The sequence below is a fragment of the Ornithorhynchus anatinus genome, chromosome 10, assembly GCF_004115215.2.
Source record: "Ornithorhynchus anatinus isolate Pmale09 chromosome 10, mOrnAna1.pri.v4, whole genome shotgun sequence".
Taxonomy (NCBI): domain Eukaryota; kingdom Metazoa; phylum Chordata; class Mammalia; order Monotremata; family Ornithorhynchidae; genus Ornithorhynchus; species Ornithorhynchus anatinus.
The window spans coordinates 13,151,995-13,179,819 of record NC_041737.1 but is presented as its reverse complement, the minus strand read 5'-3'; the positions used below and the strand labels follow the sequence as shown (position 1 = coordinate 13,179,819).

Below are 27,825 nucleotides of genomic sequence, written 5' to 3'. Positions count from 1 at the left end.
GGGATTTGGAGTCTTAGTTATGCATGCTGGAAACTTGCCTTTGATTGGGTTCCTGCCCAAATCCCTCTTCCTTCTGAGACCTTCTAGAACCAAAGGAGGGTTGGGAAGCTCGCCGTGACAGGGAATGGGCCTGCTTATTGTTATATTGTACTCTCCCAAGTGCTTAGTACAGTGATCTGCACACGATAAGTGTTTAATAAATACAACTGAATGAATGACTGAGTCCTCTGTTCCGCTATGGAAGGCCAGGGCCGTCTCTAGGGCTACCAGCTCCTGCTCCTGGAGGTCTGGCCCTGACTTGTCCCCAAGGAGACCTTTAGACTGTAAGCTCGTTGTGGGCAGGAACTGTGTCTCCCAACTCAATAATATTGTACTCTCCCAAGCTCTTAGTCCAGTGCTCTGCACACAGTCAGCGCTCAGTAGATACGATTGATTGATTGAATGTGATATTCAGTGTTGTGGTAGGTAGGTTGTGGAGAAGCAGCGTGGCTCAGTGGAAAAGAGCACGGGCTTTGGAGTCAGAGGTCATGGGTTCGAATCCCAGCTCTGCCACTTGTCAGCTGTGTGACTGTGGGCGAGTCACTTCACTTCTCCGTGCCTCAGTTCCCTCATCTGTAAAATGGGGATTAACTGTGAGCCTCACGTGGGACAACCTGATTCCCCTGTGTCTACCCCAGCGCTTAGAACAGTGCTCTGCACATAGTAAGCCCTTAACAAATACCAACATTATTATCCCCCCTCCCACCAAGCAAGTGAACAGAAAACCCAAACAGAAAAGAATAATTTCTCCCTCTCCATGCACCTCCTCCAGGACCTGAGTGGAAGAGAGTGAATTCAAGATTGTCTCAAGGTATGGAAGGAGCCCCACATTTCTGTGGATTGGCTGTGGGTGGGGTGCTCTACCCCCTGAAGAGGAAGACAGTGTTCAAAGGTCTACTCCCTTTTATTTAATAGTTGGGGAAGTGCATTTTGGGTCTTGTCTTAATTTCCCTTTGGTATTTTACATGTATTGTATTAATTTCATTCAGTCGTTTAAGCACTTATTGTGTGCAGACCACTGTTCTAAGCACTTGGGAAAGTACAATATGACAATGAAGAGTGACACGACAAAGAATGACCATTCCCACCTGCAACATGCTCACATACATACATATATGACTCCGTCATTTTCAAAGATGGTGCTACTAGGTACCCTCTCCCAACAATTCATGTTTAGGTAGAAAAGTAGAAAAGAGAATATAGGAAACCAGCGTGGCTTTTGGCAGATTGATATTCTGAGTTTGGTAATCAAGCAGAGCACTGAGCACTTGTGATGACTTGTTTAAGGAGATAGATTAAAAAGAGGTCAAGTTCTTGAAAGCCATGGAGTGGTTGGGTTAGTTTCTAAAAGAAAATGGACCAAGTGTTTGTCAGTTAAGGTTGGCTTGGACAGTTTTGGAAATATTTCAGTGTTTGTCCAAGCTCTTTCTGGGTCGAGACTGTGTAACTCCTCTATTTTGTACTTCCCAAGTGTCTAGTACACTGCACTACACCAAGTGGGTGCTAAATAAATGTTACTACTGCTACTAATTATGCCCCAGTATATGTTACTACTAACACTAATTGCCCCTACCTGGAGTGAACTGGTAACAACCAAGTTGTCCTGGCCACAGAGACGAACCTATCCGGAGGAGGTTTTGGGTGAAGGGAGAATGCTTTGACACAAGGTGAAATAAAAATATGGGCCAGACACTGTACTAAACGCAGGGGTGGATACAAGCAAATTGGGTTGGACACAGTTCCTGTCTCACATGGGGCTCAGAGTCTTAATTCCCATTTAACATTTGAGGTAACTGAGGCACAGAGAAGTGAAGTGACTTGCCCAGCGTCACACAGCTGACGATTGGCGGAGATGGGACTGAAATCCAGGTCCTTCTGAGTCCCAGGTCCATGCTCTATCCACTAGGCCATGCTGCTTCTCTTAGGTAAAAAGTTAAGCTTGGGGGCTGCGTCAGCATTAGGAAAAGGGGAAAGTGCTTGACAGGTTTGAATCACAAACATACTAGGACCTCCTTGTCCTCCTCCCGTATAGTGACCTTGGTCATTGGAAGTGGCGGCGTGCCACAGAACATGGCAGTGTGCTCGGAACATGGCGGCATGCCACTGAATATGGCTGAGTGCCACAGAGTATGGCTGCGTGCCACGGAATACGGGTACCCGTACTAAGGCTTTAAAATTTGGTGGGCCTCAACTCTTTATATTGCTGTAAGACGTGGACCTCTTGTAGAAGACACTCCTGGCTTCCTGTAGGTTCATCCACTTCACCTACAAACTGTACCCACCATCAAATGGACATGATATTCGCCCCACCCCAAACTCCACAGCACTTATATATGTATCTTTAAATGATATATTGTTAATTACTTATTCATGTTGATGTCTGTCTCCCCATCGAGACCGTAAGCTTACTGTGGGCAGGGAATATGTCAATTCTGTTGTATTGTACTCTCCCAAGCGCTTAGTACACTGCTCTGCACACAGTAAGTGCTCAGTAAATACGATTGATGGCAGGATAAAATGATTATCGGTCAGTTAGCTGTTATTGAAACAGTACTCACAGCCAGCCGGCTTTCCTAGGAAAACAGATCAGAGTGGGATCCCCAAGTCACTGCTGTAGGGTGAACTGATTGGGCCTTAAACAAGCTGGGTGGGGAAAATGATCTCTGTCGAGAGGTAATGAAGCAGAATCTCACATTTTAATATAGAACATTATTAAAGAAATTGCTCATGTACAGTGTCTCTCGGGAGTGGAGGGGCACAAACCACAGAGCCTTCATTTAGATTGAAAAGTGAAACTGCTTTGGGAGGGATTAAAATATCCTTAACCGTTCACATGTGAGCTGAGCAGAAAGAATGAAAGCCAGTTTGACAGTTTTGCATATCGGCGATCCTGAGCTCTCCCAAGCGCTCGGGAGAGTACCAGGACTCAGGAGGTGCTCAATAAATACCCCTGCCTGATGGATCGTGGCCCAGCTCCAGTGGGAAAGGTGAAGCTGGGGGCTCCTAATTACTCTGTCTCCATCAAGTGGGCTGGAAAAGTACCTAGAAGTCCGTGAGCGCCATGAGGGAACCACAGGCCATATGGTCTCCAGTGCCCTGGGCAGTCTGTCTTTTAGTTCACAGCACTGAAAAAGCTGTTCTCTTACTAGGACACTTCCTGTGTGCAGCTAAAGGTAGGTATTGTTCTCCTGCCCTGGGCTTACGCTCAACACATTCTAGGATGTTGGGCAGAATGCAGTTAGCTTATCTGCTGCAGTTGTGTGAAGCTCTCACCCTATTTATCCCCTGAGACTAGTATGTCGGAGGCTGAGGTAGGGAAGGACCAGAAGCGACCCTAAACTAGACCGAGATAATTGGTTTTTCTTTGACGTATGAAGTGCTGTCCACTTCAGCAGTCCTCCTTGTCAGGAAGTTCTTTGTTGTATCCCATTCAAGTTCTCTGGGAGAGACAGAGAGGAGCCAAACACTCCTCTTCATGAAGCGGGAGGCAGCGTAGCCTAGTGGAAAGACCACAGATGTGGGAGTCGGGAGAGTCGGGGCCTCGGGCTGCAGGAGATCAGGTGTGTTGATGCCACTGTACTTTCAGTCAAGACGGACCGGGGTGCAGCGTGCCTCAGGTAGGCAAGGGCTTAGGAGCATTCGCTTTAGAAGCAGTGATTCCTAGTGGATAGAGCATGGGCCTGGGTGTTAGAAGGACCTGGGTTCTAATCCCGGCTCTGCCGACTGTCTGTTGTGTGACCTGTGTCGAGACCCGTAACTTCTCTGGGCCTCAGTTACCTCATCTGAAAAAGTCAGGATTAAAGACTGTGAGCCCCATGTGTGGGATGTGTGGACTATGCCCAATCTGATTAGTTTAGGTCTATCCCAGCACTTAGTACAGTGCCTGGAACATAGTAAGTACCTTCAAAAAAGAAAAAGTTGCCCATTACTTGTGCATGAGCACGATTGTACAGGATGATGGGAGTTCCTGATGGTGCTGTCAGCTTGCTCACCTCCCTCATGCTCTGTCGTGGACTGCTAAAGCCGGGTAGGTATTCCTTAGGCTGGATCCCAGTCTGGCTCCTCAGGTCATGTTGGCTCCTGTTCATCCATTATAACAATCATCATAATTAATAGTAATACTGGTATATTTTAAAACACTTATTATGTGCCAGACTGAGTGCAAAGCACTGGGTTAGATGCAACATAAACAGGTCGAACACAGTCCCAATTCTACATGGCTCTCACAGGCTAAGGGACAGGGAGAAGAGGTATTTTATCCCTATTTTTACGCATGAGGAAACTGAGGCTCAGAGAAGTTAAAGAGACTTGGCCAAGGTCACCCAGCGGGCAGGTGGAGGAGCTGGGATTAGAACCCAGGTATCCTGTCTCCCAGGCCTTTACTATTTCCCCTAGGCCACGCTTTCTTCCCAGACAGGCAGTCACCTCCTGGCCATGTGTGGGCCATGGTGCTAAATGTGCAAGCCAGACAGCAAGCCTCACTGCTGCTTTTGTATACACAGGCATGCACGCACACCCACTGTTTTATTCTGAGCAAGAGGAAGATTTGCTTGACATTTAAGGTCTGGGTGGCCCACCCTCTGCCAGCTACCTTGAACACCTGGAAGTAGATTGGTGAGGGCGGGGCAGGGGAGGCGGTCCTTTGGTTCCAGTGCATTTCTGAGAGAGGAGGGTTAATGTCTCCGTTAACGCCTGTCCAGACCGCTTTGGCTTGGTGGTCCCACCCTAACTCCAAAAGTCAAATCCCTGATAGTCCCTAGCCCTGCCTGGCATCGTAGTGCCTCAGCTGCTTTATCCAGTCTTTATTTTCCGCCTCTTGGAAGATTTTATAAATAGCACTCAGAGCATATAAGCACCACACCTATCCTGCGTGGAGGAAGACAGATTGCACCATGCACACTTTTGGAACCACTGAAAAATCTTGACAGGGCAGGAATCTAGATAGAGCCGAGACGTAACTCTGGGGGCCACTGGAGACCCATTTTTGGCAATTGGGGCCTGGTTTTCTTTTTTAGCTCTTTCGGGAATGATCCCCTTTAAAATGTCTTAGGACTATTTCTGCCATATGTTCCTAAGCCTATAATATGGCACTCATAAAAGTATTTGGCCAAGCACAGGAGGCTTTCGGTAATGCTAATAGTGCCAACTCGAATATCTGAGACATATCTCTGCTCAAGTGGAAGTGGTTAAAGTCCCCGGCTTGTGGAAATCCCCAGTTGGAAGCTAGTGGACCCTCGGTGAGTGTAGCGAACCAGCTTCAGCTTCCTCTTCGTCTCCGTAGCCCGGGGGCAGAGTTTGGCTGTACTTTTTCTTTCTTTTCAAGGGTTGTTTCCTCTCTTCTCATTCAGTAGTGAGAAAGCAGGAAAGCTAGTTTTCCTGTACCGGGTGGTGAACAAAAAACAGGCGTCAGATGGAGATATCCTGCTCTGGAATTCATGGAGAGCTCAAATCTCAGAAATCTGCTGGGGACTTTCTCTGTCCCCAAGGACAACAGGAGGCTGAGGAGAAGAAGGGAGTAGGCGCCAGCCCCACCCGACAGAGCTCCTATTTTATTTGTGGTGATTTAGAAATCATGCCAGACACGTATAATAGGCTTTCTGAATGAAACACTTGGCACTTAGGGGCGAGTGGACCGTAACACCGATTCTGTAAGCGAAATATGTACGATCTTGCGGTTGCCCAGGAGGTTACTCTGAGGCGACAACGGAACTCGGCGAGATTTAAAAACAGATCTAAGACATTTTAACTAAGGTCATCTATTTGAAGTTTACATTTGATGATAAAATGTTGATTATGATTTGCCAGAGGGTAAGAATTTTTCTTTCTGAGATGATGATAATAATAACAATAACTGTGGTATTCAGTGCTTTCTATGTGCCAAGCACTATACTAAGAGCTGGGGGCAGATAGATAATAATCAGGTCCCATATGGGGCTCACAGTCTAAGTAGGAGGAAGAACAGATATTGAATCCCCATTTTGCAGGTGAGGGAATTGAGGCACAGAGTCGTGGCTTGCCCTACGTCACCCAGCGGGAAAGTGGTGGAGCAGCGATTAGGATCTGGGTCTGTCCCCCGTAGTCGAATAAATCGCCTGACTGCCGCTTCTGGACTACATGAACACCTCTGGAAGTTTTGGTGATCTCTGACCCTCTCACCACCATCCATAATGGAGAAGGTGAAGGAAGGGGCAGATGGGAAGGGGAGCCAAAAGGTATCATGATTGCACAACCAGTAACTTGAGGCCTCTACTACTTGCTCTGTCTCCCCCGGTCTGCTGCCTCACAGTATCAACATTGACTAGCATTTATTGAGTTCCTACTGTGTGCAGACCACTGAACTAGTTGCATAAAGAAAATACAACAGAAGTAAAATGTTCCCTTGCCTTCTAGCGGCTTCCAATCAATGGGAAGGATAGGTGGTATAATGATAGCTGACGACTCATAGCTGAGAAGGAGCGAAAAGACATACATATTAGACCCAAGCAGATAAATAACAGATGCCTAGTACGAGTAACAAGGGGGCCGATTTATCAAAGGAAAACGGGGGGGATTTATCAAAGAAACTACTTTTATCAAGGAAGCTGACTTTTCAGGAGGACTTTTAAATAGGGGTAGAGAGTGGTTGGTTGGCAAATCTGAGAATGAAGGGCATTCCAGACAGAAGGTCGGGGGTCAGGTAGGGTGGGGTCAAGACAGGAACACTGGTCATGTCAATGCCCACTGCCCTCAATGCCTGCCACTGCCTTCAACTTCATGTTGTGACCAGGGCGTGGTCCTGCCAAGCCAGAAGTCATGTCTGCCCTCCTCCTGGGTTGTCGGATATGTGCAAGCTGTGATAGAGAAATTGGAAGGAGATCAGTTCTCTTTGTTACTTGAGTTTTTGTTTTGACCTGCAAAATAATCTAGTAACTGCGCAGATCTCTTAAGATTGTAAATACAGGGCTCAACAGCTGACCAAATTTATTGTTTATTCCCAGTTTAAAGGAAATCCATTTTAATTTTCTTCCAACTCAGTGAAATGCATGACAGTTGGTTCCGTACTTTCCAAATACAGTATGTCCTGGTTACGTAATATAGGTAATTTTGTGGAGCCTGGGATAGCGCAAGACTGTTTAGCATGGGCATAATCCTTTTGAAATCCATTTCGGTTGTTGTCCCAAAGCGGAACTGGAGGTTGTTTATGGGGACTTCCTAGTTTTTGTCTCCGTCTTTTTGGTTATATATTTTTGGTCAATTTGTTGTGTTATTTGGTGTGTTTTTTATAAACTAGATCACCAATGTGTTAGGGTGACCTGTGAGGAAGAGTCTGAAATGTTGCTTCTAGGAACAAGTTATGAACAGGTGAGGCTGTGGTGGGACCTCTAGTAATTGATTTTTTATTTATATTCATTTCTGTCTCCCCTTATGGACTGCAAGCTCATTCTCTTCTACTCTGTTATATTGTACTCTCCCTGGTGCTTAGTACAGTGCTCTGCATAGTAAGTGCTCAATAAATACAATTGATTCGGTGTCGGCTGTTGGACAGATTAGATCACCTCATAATTCCTTCATACAAGTTTGGTTTACCTGACTCATAGGGGATTCAGGGGATTGGTTGCTTTTCAGTTAGGATTTTCAGATATTTAAAGAGTAGCAGAACATCCAGTTGTTTGTGGTCATTTAGTAAGTGTTCTTAGAAAACAAAGAAAATCTTGTCTTCACCCTCCACCCCATCCATGAATTTTCTCCCCTTTGGAAATGCAGGTGTCACTGGAGTTTAGGTGGGAAGTAACAGTGGAAGGACATTTACCTGCATAGAAATTGATCCCAGGCTTTGGCTTTGATGCAGTTCTTCCTCCAGGTTTTATAGTGACAAAAAAAGTAAGCAACTCTACAATGTGTTTGAAAGGCGGCATTTAAGGAGCCTAGCACCATCTGTTGAAGCCATTTTTTTTTCAGTTCCAGAAACAACCTCATTTCTACAACCAGCTGGTGTGTTCCTTGGCAGGGGGTGGGGGGGTGCCTCCCTTATTAGTAATAGCTCAGCATGGCTCATGGTATCTGAAGAGATCAGACCACACAGTGCTATCTAGCTCTAGGCTAGGTAACAGCTTGGAGCTCCTAGGTTACAGTAACTGATACTGACATGTCATTGGCAGTCTTCTAGCATGACTGCAGCCATGGGCCCCCAGCTTTCATTATTTCTTCCTACAAGTGGGTGTCAGATGGAGAGAACATGGTCAGGCTTGGGTGAAAGTCGACCTTGGGCCCTAGGGGATTTTTCAGAAGAAATGGATTTTATGGTATCCCTAAACTAACAAAAAGGCAGAATCCCAGAAAGCTGGGAATTGAACCCCATCTGGAGATCTAATATCCAGACAATCTTCCTAAACCCCTCTCCCACCTCCCCAAGCTAATCAAAGATTGCACAAGAACAGCCTGGACAGTTCCCATTTTCCTTCCTCCCCTTACCCTCCTGGCTTTTCTCCTCAGCTAATCGGAGCCAAGGAAAACAACTGCTGACTGGCACTTGGTCAGAGGCCAAAGGAAATCTGTGCCCCTTTTGCCAGCCCCTAACCCATTTCTGGGAGGGAGGCATCCAGGAGAGCCGTCATGGTGTCGGGATGATGTTGGGAGTGGTGTGGCCTAATGGGTAGTGCACGGGCCCGGGAGTTGGAGGAGCTGGGTGCTCATCCCGGCCCCGCCACTTGCCTGCTGTGTGACCTTGGGCAAGTCATGTAACTCTCCTGTGCCTCAGCTTTCTCATCTGTTAAATGGAGATGCAGCACTCGTTCTTCCTCCTACTTAAACTGTGAGCCCTATGTAGGACAGAGTCTGTGGTTGACCTGATTAACTTGAATCCACCCTAGTTCATAGAACACTGTTTGACATATAGTAAGTGCTGAACATATTATTATTATGATTATTATTACTATTGTTGTTGTTATTAGGAAGGGACTTCTTTTTCCAAAAACAGAATCAAGGGATGTAAAAATGCCCATGCCCAGTCAATGATCTAAATATTTCTTATGAGGTGATTTCTTTCTTCTTCCAGAAACCCTTGCCATCCCTTCCACGTAATCCTCTTTTTTCACTTTCCTCCTTTTGTCTCCACCTCTTTTTTCCTACCCTTCTTATCCCTCCAGTTTTCCTTTCTCTTTCCCGGCCGCTCTTTGTGTTTCCTTATTTCGTCTCTCTTTGCCTCTGTCCAAATCTAACTCTCTAATCTTCTGCCTCTTCTGCCCCCCGCCACTCCAAACTGGATACCTGTGTCCTAGTATTTTTTGACTTGCCTCCTACTGAATGAAGCATCAGTGATGATGATGGATGGGTGAAGATGCAGTGTCCCATGGAGAACGATGGACGAGAGGCAGTCCTGAGATGTCAAGAACAAGAGAACCCCCGCAGGGGAATTGATTATAGTGGTTGCGACATATGCGTTACCACTCACACTATTTTCATTCAATTCATTCAATCGTATTTATTAAGTGCTTAGTGTGTGCAGAGCACTGTACTAAACGATTGGGAAAAATACGATAAAGAGTGACAATCCTTGCCCACAAGGACAGTTTTGACCCCACCAATCTTGTTCCCATCAGGACCTGGGTTTTGAGCAAGTCGTTGGGCAGGGGTGCAGCATATTGCAAATTGCACGTGTGGACAGGGCACATATCGACCAACTCCGTAATGACATACTCTCCCAAGCGCTTAGTACAGTGCCCTTCACATAGTAAGGCTCAGAAAATGCAGTTGATAAGTACAATTGTTTGATTGGTCTTCACCCCTGATAACCAGTTATGGGCAGAATAGGGGCTAGGACCCAGATCTGATTCTCAGAGCAATACACTCTGCACTGTCAGTCAGCCAATTGTATTTACTGTGCGTGTACTGCGTACAGACCACTGTACAAAGCGCTTGGGACAATACAACAGAATTAGCAGAAACGTCCCCTCCCATAATGAGCTTAGAGTCTAGGGAGACAGCTAATAATATAAATAAATAAATGACAGATATGTACATGAGGGCTGTGGGCCTGGGAGGCGGGATGAGTCAGGTTGACGCAGAAGGAAGTGGGAGAAGGGGAAAAGGAGGGCTTAGTCAGGGGAGGCCTCTTGGAGGAGATGTGCCTTCAATGAGGTTTCGAAGTGGGGGACAGTAATTGGCTGTCCGATATGAGGGGGAAGGATGTTTCAGGCCAGAGCAGGACATGGGCGAGAGGTCAGCCATGAGACAAGATTGAGGTGCAGCGAGATGGTTAGCATTAGAGAAGTGAAGTGTGCGGAGAACGGACCAATGATGGCTCAGGGCATTCTAGGCCTGTATCTCCCCTTCATTTAAAAAAGTCTGTGGGCATAAATGCTTTACAAGTTTTTTAAGGCATGTGCAGTTTGTATCTATTGGCATGATGGTGAGATAGACAAGATCGAGGTGCAACGAGAAGGTTAGCATTTGAGAACTGAGGTGTGTGGGCTGAATTGTAGTAGGAGAACAGACCAGTACCAGCTGTATCGCACCTCCATTTTAAAATGTCTGCGGGCATAATTGCTTTACAGGCTTTTTAAGGCATGTGCAGTTCATATCTATTGGCATGATGAAGTGGGCTTAAGGGAAGACTAGATAAAGCAGCACTTCCTTTCAAGCAAATCAAATGAAAATCAGATAAGTGATTGAGTTAAGATGGGCTGTAGAAATCCAGTCTGTGAGAGCTGTAGACAGGTCTTAGAACACTTTCCACATGAAACCATCAGTATTGCCATTATTGAGTTAGACCCAAGTCCCCATCTAATCAGGATTCCGTCAGCCAACAGCCACCAAGATACTCTGAGGAACTGGGTGTGGGGATTGCTCTCCGAGACCTAAGGTGGACCATCCAGCACTCCTAGCTTTCCCTTGTTCATCCCTATCTTTCCTTCTAGTATGAGGCCTATCTAACAGAATTCATTGGCAGCATTCAACTCTGGGTTGTGAGTTGATTCTGTCAGTTGCAGACCAGCACTTACCCTTAGTTTTCCCCAAGCTGATTGTCAATTCTTAGCACTTGGCTGTTTGGATATCCTGATGTTATTTATATTCCTTACTTTCCTATCCAGTGCAAGTCAGGTTGAAGTGTGCTAGGAGGTTGACAAGAAGGTTTGGGTTTGAGGGGTGGGAGGTGTTTCAGGTGAAACGTTGAGATTGTAAAGTTAGTTTCTACAACTGAAGGCAGATTTAGAAAGGGATTAATTTCAACTATGATATTTAGTTTGACTTCATGTTGAAATACAGATTTTACCCTTCAGCCACAAATTTTTCGTTTCAAAAAATTCAACAAGATGTGACTGAAAGAGAATTTCAACTTGTAAAGCAAGAGTGATATTCAAAGACTTATCCAGTGCTGTTCTGGAGGCTCAGAACTCCTCCTTCTGGCTGTGGAGGGAACCCGCCGACTCAGTATAGGATCTTGGAGCTCACAACATTATGTTCTGATCCAGGAAAGGAATGGTCAAACCTGGTTTGGGCTCAATAATGTTGGTTTCTTTCTAAGATAGCATCCCAAACCAGGGACATGCAGCCTCTTTTTGACACATAAAATGGCCTTTAAGTCATGTGGGGAAGGAGGGGGCCATTTAAACCACTGTCAAGGACCTCAGGCTAAGTAGGGTGGCCTTGCCAAACACCCCACAATGCATGGTACCACTACAGCACCCAACAAAGCCACCACAGTCTACCTCAAGTCGATCAGTAGTATTTATTGAAGAGTATGCTGTGTGCAGCGCCCTGTACTAAGCACTTGGGAGAGGACAGTAGAATTAGCGGACATGAACTCTGTCCTCAAGGAGCTTACAAGTCTAGCAGCACTAAAATAAATAACAGGAAGAAGAAAAAGGAAACAGGTATATGAGTTAGTCCTTATAGGATATAGGGAGACAGGTAATATGAAAAGCTGTACTTAGAGCTCAGATGGGGCTAAAGGGCTGAACAGGATGGTGGGGAAGATGTAAGTAGGGGAGAAGAGAAATAAAGCAGGGAGGGCCTCCTGAGGGAAATGAGGTTTCAGAAGGACTTTGAAATTAGGAGCGTATCTCTCAACTCGGTTAGATTGTACTCTGCCAAGCGCTTAGTACAGTGCCCTGCATACAGTGAGTGCTCAATAAATACGATTAATTGATAAAACAGAGAGAGATACGGCCTAGCAGATTGGAAGTGGGAGGGAATTCCAGGCAAGGGAGGGCATGACCAAGAGGTTGACGACAGGAGAGACAAGAATGAGGCACAGGAATGATGATATTAGTTTTCAAGCTCTCAGTGGCTTGTGTAGGGCATCGCAGGACAATGAGAAATCCACCAGCATAGACTTCATTTTTAAAGCCTCCATTTATATGTAATTATATATTAAAAATCACTTATTAATGTCTGACTCCCCTCTACACTGTAAGCTCACTGTGGGTAGGGAATGTGTCTATGTTGTTATATTGTACACTCCCAAGCACTTAGTACAATGCTGTGCACTCGAAAAATACCATCGATGATGATGATGAAGTATTTGAATGTTCAATTCAGTAAAAATGTATGCAGAAGTTCAGGGGTAGGAGTTTAATTGCTAAAAGTGTAGAGATGGAAGGTAACTAAGAATTGGGTTGCTAGGAATTAATTGGGGAAGGCTTGTTAGAGGAATGGGAAAGTGAGGAGAGAGCTCTTATCTGCCTGAGTGGGGAAAGGAAGGAGTTCCAAGCTGGGGGAAAAGTGTGAGCCAAAAGATGGAGATGGGAGAGGTGAGAGCCAGGTTCACTTAGGGAGTTGGCTTGGGAGGAACAAAGAAAGCAAGCTGGGGAGTATAGGGTAAAGTGGGCTGGTATGTAAGGTGAGGAAAGTTGATGGAGAGCTTTGGAGTTGATCTTGAAAAGATTTTACTTGATGCAGAGGTAAATGGGAAACCAGTGGAGAGTTCAGAGGAAAAAAAAATAAGGTTCTTAAGCGCTTACTATGTGCCAAGCACTCTCCTAAGTGCTGGGGTAGATACAAGTTAATCAAGCTGGACACATTCCCGTTCCCACCTGGTCTTAATCCCCATTTTGCAGATGAAGTAACTGCATGCTCTAACCACTAAGCCATGCTGCTTCTCTTGATTGAGATGAGTAATGCTTCAAGAAGATGAACCGTGTAGTGGTGTGAGGTAATAGATAGGCGGAGAGGTAAGAAGCAGGGAGATGAATGAGGAGGCTGATTCAGTAGACTGGTCATGCTACTTCAACCAGAGTTCTGACCAGGATAGTTGCTGTTTGGGTGAAGAGAAAGGCCAGGTTCGAGAGATGTTATGTGCAAAGAAACAGCAGAATTTGACAGCAGGGTTAATGCAAAAGCCAAAAGACACTTAAGAATGAAGGATGACTCCAAGTTGGTGAGCTTCTGGGAAAGGGAGGTTAGTGGTGTTGTCAGCTGAGAAGAGGAGGAGTGAGTTTGCAGTGAAAGCTTAGTACCATTTTAGATGTGTTGAGTTCGAGATATTGTTGGCAGGCCGTCCAAATGGAGATGTCCCGAAGGCATCTCATTTGAGGCATGAGAACTCACTGGCCTAGGTAACCTCAGTTAGTGTCAATAAATACCACTGATTGATTTATTTTAGCAGACTCTCTCGCCCTGCCCAGTTTCACGTAGCTGAGACACAGGAGGATGTGAAATGATCTTGTTTTCCTTAATGAGGGAAGCACAGTAGGGCGGGACCCATTCATTCTTCAGCACCAGTGTAATTTTAATGCACACTTCAATGGGCTAAACACTGTCTTGGGTGCTGGGGAAAATATATTGAAAATTAGCCAACAGGATCCTATTAATATACTCTGTGGGTAACCCCTTAGAAGGAAGAAAGAACTCTAAAAATATGAAGAAATCTAAAAGAACACATAAACAATCGTAAGGAATTTTTAAAACAAGTAAAGAAGTGAACAACCTGTCTGGAACAAATTGCCCGTGAGGATCTTGGAAATTTTCCCATTTTCCTCCTGTCGTAAATGCGTTGAAAGGGGGCTCTTCCTCTAGATTGTAAACTCTCTGTGGGTGAGGAACATTTCTACCAATTCTGTTGTATTGACCCCTCTCAAGAACTTAGTACAGTGTTCTCCATACTGAAAGTACTCAATAAGTACCATTGACTGATTCTAAATGTTCTTTACAGCTCCATCCTACTTATACGGTGAGGCCCATGTGGGACAGGAATTGTGTCCAGCTTGATTAATTGGTATCTACCCCAGTTCTTGGAGCAGTTCTTAACCCGTAGTAAGTGTTTAATAAGTATAATAATAATAATAGTAATAACACAATTTAGAGATGGTGGGTAGGGATGAGTTAGAAACATGGTACAGCCTCTTCCTTCTGGGACAGAAGTCTAGCAATGTTCCTGGACAGCTACAACTTTCTAACTTTAAAAGATGGGGAGATACAGGCGGGAGGGATGAGGCAGGGGGACTCATTTGAGGCTGGAAAGAGTTTGTTTTTTGAACAGGCCCTAAATCATGTCTGGGCAACAGGACTATTTTTCAGGTAGGTGGGAGCCCCATTGCGTTTTCAGCTGAGGTATGTGAGTGTGTGTGAGAGACAGAGAGAGAGAGAGAGATAGAGCATGCCAAGATCCTGAGGTCACATGACCATGACCCTGACAAAGATGAGCATCTTCTGCTAATCTGTTTCACTAATTGGACAGACTACATACAAGTGCTTAATAAATACTATTACTGTTGGTAAAGAATTTGGCCAGCTTTACTTGACTAGCACTCTTCTCTGTTTCTTCTTAAATCACCCTGTCAACAACAAATTCCTTCTGAGCGTATCTGCGCTACTCTCTCCAACAGGGACTTCTCCTTCAATCATCTTTATAAATTCATCCGCTTTCTTAAAAATTGAAGTAAGAAATTTTAGTGGTAAAATTTTAACCTGTAGAGAAACCATGATTTCTTCAACTCTTGCCTTATCTTGCAAGGATGCATTAGATTGTTTAATCAGGATTTTGTTAGACAGTTATTATGAATGAGATGCACTTAACTTATTCATGAAATTTATAACTTAAGTTGCTTCTCCAGTTCAACAGCTTCCTTGATTATTTGCTCAGGGGCATCTTCTAAGAAAACCTGACACGATGTGTGGGTGTAGTTTACTCCAACCTCCATTTATTTTTATATCATGGCATTTGTTAAGCCTTTACTATGTGTCAAGCACTGTACTAAGCACTGGGGTTAGATGAAAGAAAATCAGGCTGGACCCAATCCGTGTCCCAAATGGGGCTCACTGTCTTAATACCTATTTTATAGAAGAGGTAACTGAGACCCAGAGAAGTGAAGTGACTTACCCTAAGTCACACAGCAGACAAGTGGAAGAACAGGGGTTAGAACCCAGATCCTCCTGACTCCCAGGTCCGTGCTCTATCCACTAGGCCATGCTGCTTCTCAAAGATCTATTCTTCGTTGGTGGTGTAATCACAGGCCCAGGGGTCGGGGAAAAGACAGGAAGGGGTTTCCTAACCCCACGGATACACTACCAGAACGATTGCAGGTGGAGGCGGGGCATTCTGGGGGAGATGTGTCCATGGTGTCACTGTGGGTCTGAGACAACTCGACATCTTAAGACAAGACAAGAATTTGACTGGAACTTGAAGGCCACTTTGGTGGACGTGTTAGGTGAAGAATCAAACAATTTAATTTGCATCCCTGAGGTGGTTAAAGCTATGACTGGTTGTAGTCAGGGTTAATGAAATCCTGTTCTCCCTAAGAATGGCTCCACAAGTTGGATTTGCTAATAAAAACAGAAAAATAAAGACAAAAAAAATTGAACACTAGTCCTCTACAAACCCTCACTATGATGACTAAGAGATAATACCTGGGAATGAATGGAGCAGTCGTGAGTTGCGCATTGAAACTCAGATTCAGAGAACACAAATAAAGGCAAACAAAGCAGAAAAGCTCCAGGGAATTCTCACAGGAGGTGCTCTTTGGGTGGGTCACTCCTATTTTGTCTCTTCCGTATCTCTGTGTTCATCGCCCCTTCCTGCATGGCCCAGGCCCACAAGCAATATCCACTGAAGGGCTGAACAAGTTCCACAAGATGCTTTACACTGAGCCTGGTTACTCTGGTTATAATTCTTTGTTACTCTTCAGCAGCTGAGGGAGGGGGTTAATGTTTCAGGAATTAAATCTTTCCTCGCTTTTAAGGTTTCAAGTAAATGATTCGCTTCCTTTAACCTTATTTTAATTCAGCATTTTGGGTAGTACGTGACTTTTTAATGGTTCTCGTTAAGTGCTTACTGTGTGTCATGCACTATAATATTTATATAATGAGGTTGGACACTGTCCCTGCATCACATGGGGCTCACAGTCGAAATCGGAGGGAATGACTTGAAGCCCAAACTCCTCTTACCCAGAGCAAGTTCTCATTTACCCCTTGGATCAGGGTCAGCAGCAAGCCTTGTGTACTCAGTGAAGAAATGAGGAGTCCTAAGGATTCCTAAGCATTGAATTGCACAATGCTGACTCAGCCCATGAGTGTTAGCTAGTTGCCTAGATTTTTATTATTATCAAGTGAATCGGTTGCTTCCGATTCATAGAGACTCCATGGATATACTTTCTCCAGAATGTCCTGTCCTCTGCCATAATCTACAACATTTCTGATGGTTCTTCTGTTATCGTTGTTATGGTCTCTATCCATCTAGCTTCTGGCCTGCCTCTTCGAGATTTTCCCTGGACGTTTTTGTGGGCAAATTCTTCAATGCCCTTAGAAAGATGAAGTAATGTGGCCTAATGGATAGAGCACAGGCCTGGGAGTCAGAAGACCTGTGTTTTAACCCCGGCTCTGCCTCTTGTCTGTCTTGTGATCTTGGACAAGCCACTTCACTTTTTTGGGCCTCAGTTATCTCATCTGTAAAATGGGGATTCAATACCTGTTCTCCCTTCTACTTAGACTGTGTCACTTGGGACCTGATTATCTTGTATTTACCCCTTTGCCTAGTACATTACTTGGCACATAGTAAGCAATAAACAAACACTACAGTTATTATGATGATGATTTAATTCATTGAATGGTCAAGAGGAAGATTTGCCAATTCTTAAAATTAGTGCCACCAAGGGATTTCGAACATAATTAACTAAAATGGATTAGGTAAAATTTTTGATTTTTTTTTCCTTTTTAGTACTTTTGTAAAATATACCTAGATTTCTCCTTGCTTCCTAGAAAGATTTGGGGCAGGATGAAAGAACTAATGACCTGAGGTATGAAATCAAGTGTTGGGACTTTGAGTTATTTGTTGTTCTTGGGTTTCTTGGGTTTCTAGGAGTAATGCCGGATTGTCTGGGAAAAAAAAATGGCGGGTCCCCCCCTTGTTTATCCCACTTCTTCCAGTCATAGTAAGGAAATAAGAGTAAAGAGAAATCAAACTGCATTTATGTCTAATTGAATCTCATATTTCCTTTCGCTGTTGCACCTGGGGTGGCTTCTGGGGTTGATCCGGAGCCCTCCTTCTTGATCTCTGTCTAATGAAACGAACATCTTCAGGGAGTCAGGGTCTGGTGGATCAGGCATAACCTGGTTGAATGACAGGCTCTCTGCTTCCCTTTACCTGTAGGTAGTGGTCTCCGGGTGATCCCGTCCAAGGAAGGAGGGCCGGCCCCAGCAGAGCTCCTGTGGGAGTGCCAGATTGGGTCCCCTCTCCCCATTTCTTTGTCTTTGGACTTCCTCAGGATGAATGAAAGTATGCCCTTTGGTGGACATGTGGCGGGATGTAAGCTTGTTGTGGGCAGGGAATGTGTCTGTTATTGTATTGTACTCGCCCAAGTGCTTAGTTCAGCACTCTGCACACAGTAAGCACACTCAAAAAATATGATTGCATGAATGAATGTAATCTGAGGTTTACCCTCACCCCATTTCTTCTTACCATAGAACATCTGTTGGACTATTGTTTTTAATGGTAAGCACTATGTGTTGAGCACCGTACTAAGAACTGCTGTAAGATACAAGCTAGTCCGGTTGGACATAATCCATGTCCCACTTGGGGCTCACAGTATTAATCCATAGTTTTACAGATGAGGTAACTGAGGTGCAGAGAAGTGAATTAACTTGCCCGAGGTCATCCAGCAGACAAGTGGCGGAGCTGGGATTAGAACCCAGGTCCTTTTGACTCCCAGACCCGAACTCTATCCACGCTGCTTCTCCTGTATTCTGCTGTTGTCCACTCTCCCCACGCATCCCACCCTGCAAAGACCTTACGTGAAGAGCATTGCTTCAATCCTGGTGGCCTGACCTCATTCCAGGAGCTCAGTATTTGTTGCCCCATCATGCTCCTTGAGAGAATGGCATTTGATGGCGCTGGCAGAACTGGTTGGAAGGAAAGGATTGAAATAGGAGGATGAAGCAAGGATGCACTGAGCAATTGGGTCAGCCACAAGCAGAAAACAGATTACTCTGGCACGCAACAACCAGAAACTAGAACTTGGTAAAATGCTTGTGATGGAACTAGCTATACTGGTCAAAGTTAGAGCTGAAATTTGTGACCAGACTACTGAGAATTCTTTAACGAGTTCTCCTTAGGGAGAACAGATCCTATAGGACTTCCATAACAATGAGTTAGTGGTGTGTGGTTTTAGTTGCATCTGCACTTGTGTGCTGAGAAAGATGATCAGTGCATAAAATAAGAACAGATTTGTTCACAACCACTGAAACATGTAGACTCACGGGGAATAGCAGCTATTCATTTTAATAAGGGTGGTATTTGTTAAGTATCAGACACAGAGCTGGGGTGGATACAAGCAAATCAGGTTGGACACAGTCCCTGCCCTACATGGGACTCACAGTCTTAATCCCCATTTTACAGATGAGTTCATTGAGGAACAGAGGAGTTAAGTGACTGCCCAATTTCACCCAGCAGACAAGTTGCAGAGCTGGGATTAGAACCCAGGTCCTTTTGAGTCCCAGGGCAAGCCCGTGCTCTATCCACTAGGCCACTCTGCTTCTCTAAGGTCTTTAGGAAGCATCTGTTGGGATGTCCTTTATCACCAGCTGATTCCTCCATGTAGAAAAGCGGCTCTGATTGTGGGGTTAGCAAGTTTCGTAAAGAGATGGGTAAAGTTCTAATTCATCTGACATGAGACTGCATAAGCTTCTTAAGAAAGCTCAGAATGACAAAGCTGCCTTATAAACCACTGGTAATCCATGTTAGAGATTGAAACAGTTTACAATTTTGCCTGGATTGGAGTTAAGTATGTAGATTATATTAATTTGTGGTAGCTGCAAGGAAGAGTAGTGAAGGCGGTCAGTGAACCCAGTTTGGCATTAAATTGACCTTTCCACATGGTTTTGCAGAGTGCCGAGCAACTTGTTAGATGGGGTTTGTTACTGACCCTGAGAGGGAATTCAGTATGGCTTGAAGGATTCAGTAAAGCCTGCTTAGGAACCCAACTGCGCACCAAACTACTTACCTTAATGGACAACTTTTCTGAATTCTGACAATTTTTTCCCGAAGTAATGCACTCTAAGCCTGGTTTTGTCTGTCGTGTTCCTAATGCAACCGTGGACAGCCTACAGACATCATCAGTTGTCAAGTAACCTTCTCAGAGAGGGCTGTAGCCCCAAATCTCTGGAGCTGTTGTGGTCACTGTTAATCATGTTCACCAGCCATTTCAGAACTCCTGCTGAGTTTCTCCTCCATGCAAGATACCCCATGTGGTTCTTTGATTAGAAATCCTCACAGTGGACTGCGTAGCCCATGCGGACATTCCCCCCTGTTTTGGCTGTGTTAACCTCCTCCCTAATGGGATAAATTGGGCCTTGTGGGCAAGAGACAGCTACTCGCGATTCCAGTATGACATTGGCATTTCTGACTCTGTAAATTGATTATTATTAAATTACAGTAGATAATTTAACTGACAGTAAATCAGTTTACTGGGAGTAAATTGATTTTGCACGTACAGTTTTGGGACGCACTTAAAAATATGCTGCACCCTTGCCCACATATGTGTTCCTTGCACTTGACTGGCAGTGATGAGAGATAATAGAGTAGCGTCTTGCAAACAGTGTACGAGCCTGGGAGTCAGAAGGACCTGGGTTCTAATCTAACTCTGCCAGATGTCTGCTGTGTAACCTTGGGCAAGTCACTTCACTTCACTGTGTCTCAGTTACTTCATCTTTAAAGTGGGAATTAAGCCCGTGAGCCTCATGTGGTCCTCTAGACTGAGCTTGTTGTGGCCAGGAATTGTCTCTTTTTATCACTGTATTATTGTACATCCCCAAGTGCTTAGTATAGTGCTCTGCAACAGAGTAAGTGTTCAATAAATACGATTGAATGAATGACCTGGACTGTGTCCACCCTGATTTGCTTGTATCAACCCTATGGCTTAGTAGAGTGCCTGGCACATAGTAAATGCCTAACAAATACCATTTTAAAAAATTGGTTTTGGCAGATTCCTAGGTCAAAATCTTCACAACTGGACAGACTGTCTATTTAAGCCAGCAGATGGGTAACCATCTTCGGCAACAAATGCTTTTCAGTGTCTTGCTCAGTGGTGGCGATCGTCTTTCCTCTGCCTTAAAAACCATCTTTCTGGTTGGCTTTGGCTTTCTGACCCCACTTTTTTCTCCTCACTGAGTGTCTTTTGGTTGCTCTGCCGACTACCTTGTCAGTGGTATTTATTGAGCACTTACTGTGTACAGAGAACCGTACTAAGCGCTTGGTAGACTCTAATATAGCAGAATTAGCCGACGTTACCTGTCCATAACGAGCTTAAGGTCTAGAGGCCATGGTGCACGTTTTAGGGACCGTCGAGTCGTAGGAATCTCTGAGTTCAGGTGCAACTGATAATGTTCTGGGGTTACCCTTTGGGCCCCCAGCATTAGAGGATATCTGAAATATTCCTGTCCCAAGGAACCCAAATTCTGTTTGGCTTTGAGAAGAGCATAAAGTGAGTCTATCCTTAGAAACCACCTGTCATAGTATCCACTTCTATGTGAAATTATGGGTGAACTCCTTTTGGAAGTCTTCTGAGAAATTTTTCCTAGAGAAATGGAATTGAGATTGTGCTGTGTATCGCAGGTGTGCTGTTAAAATTGTAAAAGAAAAGAGGATGCTTGAGGAAATTCAAAAATGACTGAGTTTGCAGTTTAATGCCTTTTTTGTGTTAATAGTTTCAAACACATTAACCCCCAAGCAGTTTAAATGAAAAACATTCATTTCCTCCTGTGAGTCATTCTGGATAAAAATAATATATACTTTAATCAGAATGTGGAAACATTTTAACGCACACAAGTTATGGGGTTTATTCGGCAAGTTGACACTTGGTGACTGTTCCAGGATATTTTCTAGGTATTGGACATTTTACTGAAGTCACTTATTTTGTGGATTAATCAGTTAATAAATTGCTGAACTTCAAAAAGCAGGCAAAATAATGAAATGTATTTCGTCCTTTGCTCAAACAGATGTTTTAAAATACATGTTCATATGTGTTTCTTTAAAGGATAAATTCAAAAAAGGTGCCTCCAGATACTGTGGGCCAAATACTTGGTGTAATAAATGAGACAGTAATGGTCCTGCTTGGGAAATTCTATGAAAAATTATTTTGAATGTTCAAAAACCAGGCAAAAATAAAGTAGGGTAAGATTAAGAAACAAATGATATATTTTTTTTTTGAAGTCACATGGGCAATTCAGTTGCAACAGCTTCTCAACTTTAAAAGGATAATGCGGCCATTTCTATGTGAGAGAAGGCAGAAATCTGAAAAAGCGAACAAACAAAAAACATGAAATTGTCTGAGGAGGAACAATTGGGGACTTCCCTTCTGAGATTTCATCCTTGGGCACGACTCCCGCTTTGCCAGGGCTGTGACTGATGGATGTGACTGCATAGCTCTGGACCAGGGATGCCATTTTTTTTTTAGCTCTTGTGTTCTCAGGATTTCTTAGGATTTTCAATTTTAGAGCACACTTGGGAACAGGAGAAACCCATGCAGCTTCAGACAACTGAACTGTTTTAAACTAACAAATCGGCGCTTGCAAATCTGCTTTTTCACATTAAGGAGTAAGTAGAAACGCCAGCAGCAATTGTAGCCTTCTCACTTGCCTGACGATTCCCAATATGGGTGGCCTAGACGCAAAGGCTCTCCCAGCCCTGAAGCCAGCCAGCAAAGGAGTAAAAGGGGGGGATTTGGAGGCGGTGAGGGGAAGGGATGGGGGGTGGGTTTGGATGAATCAGAAATTCCGCCTGACCACCAGGTGGGTGGGCTGATGTCATGGAGTCTTGGGCAGACTTGTAGGCAGGGCTAGTGGTTTGGGTTCCTGACACGTTGCCCTAGATTGTCTGGGGAAGTCCTTGGCAATGAGGATGAGATTTTCCCATTGGAATGTTCCTATCCAAAGAATAGTAACTGCTCAAATGGAGACTGGGCTATTGTCATCCCCGAAACAAATGTATAATGAATCTCTATATAGCTGGTACCTATTTATGGTTCTAATGTATGGCTGGCCTTCAGGTTTGAAGCTGACCTTCCTGACAGTATGGGTGAATGCCATTTAGAGAAAATCCATTGCATCCTGCGGCCATAAAAATATAGTCGGGTGCCTTTTCGCATCCTTGCTTTTAGGAATGAGTAGTGCATCTTTATATTCATTCATTCATTCATTCAATCATTTATTGAGTGCTTACTGTGTGCAGAGCATTATACTAAGCGCTTGGGAGAGTACAATATAACAATAAACAGGTACATTCTCTGCCCACGACAAGCTAATAGTCTATCCACCCGTGCTTCTATCCACCCCAGTGCTTAGTGCAGTGCCTGGCACATAGTAAGAGCTTAACAAATGCCATCATTATTTATTTTTATTTATAGACTTGCTCAAACACCCGGTATTGTTGAAAGACACTGCAGCAAGCCAAACAGGATGCCTGTGTTTCACAGATTTTTCAGTTAGGGTGGACTGCCCCATTAGTATAGCTAAGCCATGCGTTGGAGTTTGCTCTGCAGTTGTGATGATGAACCACATTGAGCCACCTCACCCTCTCTTCTGATCCCAACAGCCCACCTGGCAAGGTGGATGATGGCGGTATAGGTGACCACAGACTAGAAGATAGATTCTGTCAATTATCTCTATGTATTCTAGACTGTGAGCCCATTGTGGGTGGGGATTGTCTCTATTTGTTGCTGAATTGTACTTCCCAAGCGCTTAGTACAGTGCTCTGCAAACAGTAAGCCCTCAATAAATATGATTGATTGAATGAATAAATACTCTCCTCGGTGGGAGACGTGGCGTCCCCACTAATAATAATAATAATGACAGTAATTCTGGTATTTATGAAACACTTCCTGTGTGTCATGTTGATGAATTCTGGGGTAGATATAAGATGATAAGATCAGTCACGGCCCCTGTCCCGCACAGGGCTTATAACCTAAGAGGTAGGGAGAGAAACACCCTGTCCCTGTTATACAGTCGAGTAAACCGAGGCCCGTAAAGAGAAAGCAACATAGCTGGAATTAGTAGTTGGGTATCATGATTCAATCAATAAGTGGTGTTTATTGAGCACTTAATGTGTGCAGAGAACTGTGTTTGGGAAAATATTGTACAACAGAGTTGGCAGACACAATCTCTCCCCACAAGGAGTCCAATCTACAGGAGGAGACTCACAGCTGCATTCTCTTTCCTTGAAGTCATTCTGCATCCCCATTCCTGTCATCTGCTTTATAACTGTTGTAGAAATAATCACTGACTACTAGATGGTAAGCCCTTTGAGGGCAGAGAGTGTGTCTTCCAACTGTGTTGTGCTCTCCCAAGTGCTTAGTTGGGTGGTCTGCCAGAGCTCTCAGTAAATACAATTGATGGATTGGCATCTGCCCGCAAACTATGGCCAGTCCACAATACTTGACTGGGAGAAAAGAGGCCCAAAAACCACCACATCCCAGGGATCCCTCTCTTCTTGGGTGAGGGCAAAAGAAAAGCATACTTTCACGCCTCAGCTAGAAGCTGCTCAGGAGTTTTATAACGACTGTCACCTCATAATAGCTGCCCTAATTGCTTCTGTGATGCAGTCAGTCCTTCCAAGGAATGTGTTTCTATCGATCAATCAATCAGTCTTATTTATTGAGCCCTTACTGTGTGCAAAGCACTGTACTAAGCACTTGGGAGAGTGCAGTATAACAATAAACAGACACATTCCCTGCCCGCAACAAGCTGTCCAAATTGCATTGTAGACTCTAAGCACATTGAGGGCAGGGAACGTGTCTCTCAACTCTGCGATATTGTTATATAACTCTGTTATACATATATAGCTCTGTTATATAGGAATGACAGAACTATGTTTCAGAATCGGCATGGTAGTCGAGCGACACCGATGTCCATGTCAGTAATTTTATTTATACTAATGTCTCTCTCCCCTTGTAGATTGCAAACTCATTGTTGTCAGGGAATGTATCTGTTATAGTTCTATGTCTGTCCCTCCCTGTAGATTGTAAGCTCATTGTCATCAGGGAATATATGTTATGTTCCTATATTGTAGTCTCCCAAGCATTTAGTATAGTGCTCTGCCCTCAGTAAGTGCTCAATAAATATGATTGACTAACTGGGTAGAACACATTGTAGGAAGAAACAGCTGTGCACACACATGAACATGGCACTGGTCAAGGCATGAGTTTCTTGATGTAGGTTTTTTTGTAATATGGGTTTCATCGAGCTCCCTTTTTCTCCTTCCCTCTTTTAGAGACAAATTGAGAGTGTTCTCTTATGGCCCTAATTTAAAATCTTTTCTCTAGAGCAAGCAGCCTCGCTGGCGTGCACAATGTTCCAGAAAATTCTGTCAGAGGACCTTGTAAGCCCACTGGGCTTGCGTAACTCTTGGACATTGGATACCCTTTGCCTCCACCACCTTCCAAAGGAATAGAGTACGTGTGCAGGGTGGGGATGCAGCTTTCCAAAGGAGGTGCCAAAATAACCACACTGGAAACAGAACTTTTCTGGTCCCTCATAGGCCCTGATGTAAAAAGTGCTTGAACTCTATTTCCTGAAGTGGGTTTATTTTGAATCAAAGTAGCAGTAAACCTAAGATTATTTCATTTCTGAAATTTAGGATTGGTTCAGGCAGAGTTTGGATATTAAGCAGACAAAGGGCTTTGGAACATTTCAGCTGAACGTTTAGCATTTGTTTGGGACAGGAGGAAGTATGTGGGTTTTCAATCTTGGCACTTTGGGTGAAAATGGTTGTAGATTGTAAATTCCTAGAGGCACAGGGACTGTGTTCTCTATATTTATTGTTGAAATAAATGCACAGAAACCTCGATCTGCAAGTGAGAATCAGTGTGGTTTAATGGATAGAGCCTGGGCCTCGGAGTCCGAGAGACATGGGTTCTAATCCCAGCTCTGCCACTTGTCTGCTGTGTGACCTTGGGCAAGCCTCTTAACTTCTCTGTTACTCAATTACCTCATCTGTAAAATGGGGATTAAGACCGTGAGCCCCATGAGGGACATGGACTGTGTCCAACCTGATTAACTTATATCTATCACAGTGCTTAGTACAGCGCTTGGCATGTAGTAAGCAGGTACCATCCCAGAAAAAAATAAGTGAACTCATACACATCATCATTGTGTCAGTTGAAATCAAGTCGTGCTGCTTTATACTACCACAGTTAATGCAGTGTCTATTGTTATCTTATACTCTCCTAAGCATTTAGTACAGTGCGTTGCACAGAGTAAATGCTCAATAAATACAACTGAATGAATGAATTTATTCAGGCCTCTTTTAATTGAGGAAAGAGGAAAACGGGATGTGCATGTAAGTTAGTGTTGAAGTTATGGGATAGGAAGGAGTGTACATAAGTGCAGCAGGTGGTTGATGATGATATTTGTTAAGCGCTCCCACATGGAGCTATGTGCCAAGCACTCTTCTAAGCACTGAACAGTGGTTGTGAGTACACAAACGCATAGGTGACACAGACGGGATGAAGTTGCAGTTTGGGATTAGAAACGAATTGCAGAAGGCCTCTTGGAGGAGTTGTGATATCAGAAGGGTGTTGAAGGTGGGGAGAGCTGCCTTCTGTCCAGCTGGAATGAGGAAGGAATTTTAGACAGAGGGAAGAGCATGAACAAGAGGTAGGCCTTGGGAGAGAAGGTATGGAGGTGCAGTTAGGGGAGGTGCTATCTGGGGTACTGAAGCCTGGACGTCAGGGAGAAGCCCTGGGGATATGGAAATGGCAGCTCCTATGATCCCCTGGGAAAGTTCCAGTTTTATCTCCCAGCAGATAAGCAGGAAATCCCCTTTTCTGTTTGGGATGGGTAGCCCTGGGGAGTGGAAGATTAAAGGGAGAGGGGAGTGAGTTGTTCCTGTCCCCTGATATTACCCTTCCAGCCATCTGCCTAGCACTCGGTCCCTGTTTTATCTCTGCTCAAGGTCTGTCACCTGGAACCTTTTGCTCGGCTCAGATTTTATCTTATCTGAGGGGCTTCCCCTTTCATTGCCTCCTTCCCTCTGCCTGGATGCAGGAAAAAGCTGGGACTGGGATGAGTCGAAAAACCTCCAATTCCCTGTAAATTGGCTGGACAGAGTGGCTTGGTTTCATGGCGGCTCCATTTTCAGAGAGCTTTCATTTTTTCCTGTTTCAGTGCAGGGGGATAATGGGATTTGGGAATGGCCAACAGTTTCCAATTTCAAACCCTTCAAGGTGAGTCCGTGCAGTTAAGCCACTAGGTGGAGCTTGCAGTTTGGGGATGTTTAGAGTCAGCAATATCCAGTTTTTTATAAACAAGAAAAAATACAAATAGCATCAAGTACAGTGTTGGTATTCTCATTCAGCTTCGAGCCTCTTCACCCTTCCTTTTAGCCATCTTCTGATTCGCCTCAGCTCATCCTTCACTCCTCCCAGCTAAAAATGCTGTCATCAATCTCTCCCATATCCACCGCTCAGTTGTTTTTCCTGCCTGGAACTCCTTCCCCACCTTCAAACCCTTCTTTATAAAAAAAGCCACCTCCTTCAAGGAGCCTTTTCTTACTAATCCCCATCTTCTTCGTCTGCCTTAGCATTCAACGTATATACTGGTTTAGTTCTTTATTTTAGTTATTTTAGTCCCCACAGCACCCACGTCCATATCCATAATTTATTTATTCATATTAATATCCGCCTCCTCCTCTAGACTGTAAGCTCCGTGCGGCAGGGAACCTGTCTACTGCCTCTGTTGTATCGTACTCTCCCAAGTGCTTAGTACAGTGTACTGCACACAATAAGTGCTCAATAAATACAGGTGATTGCTTCCTTTGCAATCATCTGATTTTTTTTTATATAACACTCTTATTCCCAGAACACTTTCACGATACTTAGCTCTGTTTTGTCCTCACAGTATCCCTGTTAGGTGGGGAAAGATGAGTATTATTATCGGTATTTTGCAGATGAGGAAACCGAGGCACAGAGAGGACAAGAGGCTTGTCCTGTCACACAGCAGGCAGGTGACAGAGCTGAGTCTAAGACCTGGCTTCTCTGACACCCAATCCCATTCTCTTTCCATCCTTCCATGCTGCCTCTCCAACCAATTTGCTTCAGTTTTGCCCTTAGTGGTAGATTAAAAGTGTCGGTAGTATTATTGTAGTTATTATTATTATTATATTTAAGTGCTCATTATATATGAGGCACTATTCGAAGCTCTGGAGTAGATACAAGTTAATCAGGTAGGACACACTCCCTGTCCCATTTGGGACCCACAGTCTAAGAAATTGCTAATTGCTTCTTTGTGGTTTTTTTTTTATTATCATGAGTATGTATGTTCATACTCGCTTACAAGTTACGATGGCAATTAGAGTTCCCTTGTCTTTTCCGTTAGGCTGCTAAC

General features: G+C 44.3%; 1 protein-coding gene across 5 annotated transcripts in view; it reads left to right on the top strand.

Annotated features, from left to right (window-relative positions):
- Window positions 1-27,825, top strand: part of DOCK9 (dedicator of cytokinesis 9) — a 221,118-nt gene that overhangs the window by 11,925 nt on the left and 181,368 nt on the right. The window lies entirely within an intron of this gene.